Below are 1,255 nucleotides of genomic sequence, written 5' to 3'. Positions count from 1 at the left end.
ATCATTGATTAGCAACTGATTTTTTATGTATATATAATTTTATTAGTTGTCCATGATATCTCCTATCTCAATAAGTAAATGACTAATTCGTTGTAGATTTGAGCTCCATTTAAGGATATATCGCTAGCTAATGAATTGCTATATACACAAGGCGAGATTCGAACTCTCGACACTTATTTAAGTTGACGAGTAAATTGACTACTCGACCAACCCAAATTAGTTCTATGTAATCATAATATAATTGTATTCTTTTATATATGAAGATAAAGGAACATAATCCTTAAGGACCAAAGGGTAATCTAGGAAAGAGCTAGCCCTAAACAGGGGACAACATAGTTTGATGCAAGAAAAGTCCTAAAACAGGGGAAGGCACTCATGAAGAGAAGAGGTAAGAGGTTAACACAAAAATTCACTCTAACCTGGGAAAATATTAGTAGACACAATCCAACATATTACCAACTGTCAACCATGATGTTCCACGTTATGCCACTCATAACCCATGAGGGTTTTTGGGTGCTGCTTGTCCCCTTCTCTTATTCCAACCTTTTCTTTCCTATTCCTCAAATTTACAACATAGAGTGCTTTAATTAACATAATACTACTAGGGTTTCCCTTATAATTACCATGATTATGTATTAAGGTAAAGTAAAACGACCATCAATTGTATCAACACTAGGGTTAGTCAAATGATAACTAAGTTATTATATTTTCAATAATTCTTATTTTAAGATATCGAAATAGAAAAAAATAATTTTGTTCGAAATGAATTAGATTATTAAGACGATAAAATAATTAACTTGGATTGGCTGAATAGTCAATTTACTCGTCTGGTTAAGTAAGTATCGAAAGTTCGAATCCTTTCTTATACTAAAATTTTAAGACAACTACTATACACCTAGGTTAATTGGTCAAAACATTATTGTTTAATTAATTTAATTAGCTCATAAGTCACATGTTATTATTGAGAAAGATAGGTCATTTTGGTTTCCAAGTGATGTTAATGCAAAACTCTCCATTAGGAGTAAGAATAGATTCTTATAAGGAGCATGTACTCTGTAACAAACTTTGCTTTAGTGGTATAATGACAATGCACAACACCCTCCCTTTTTTTTTTTATTCCTTTTTTGTGGCGGAACCCTTTTAATGATTTCACATTGAGTTTGTTTTTTAAAAGGAAAGTACTCCTCTAAATTTCTAATCCTAACACACCACATAGAAACAAAGAATAAATAGAGGGTTCTTGGCAAAAGCTACA

This window comes from Arachis ipaensis, chromosome B02, assembly GCF_000816755.2.
Source record: "Arachis ipaensis cultivar K30076 chromosome B02, Araip1.1, whole genome shotgun sequence".
Lineage (NCBI taxonomy): Eukaryota > Viridiplantae > Streptophyta > Magnoliopsida > Fabales > Fabaceae > Arachis > Arachis ipaensis.
Note: the sequence above shows the minus strand (reverse complement) of the source record.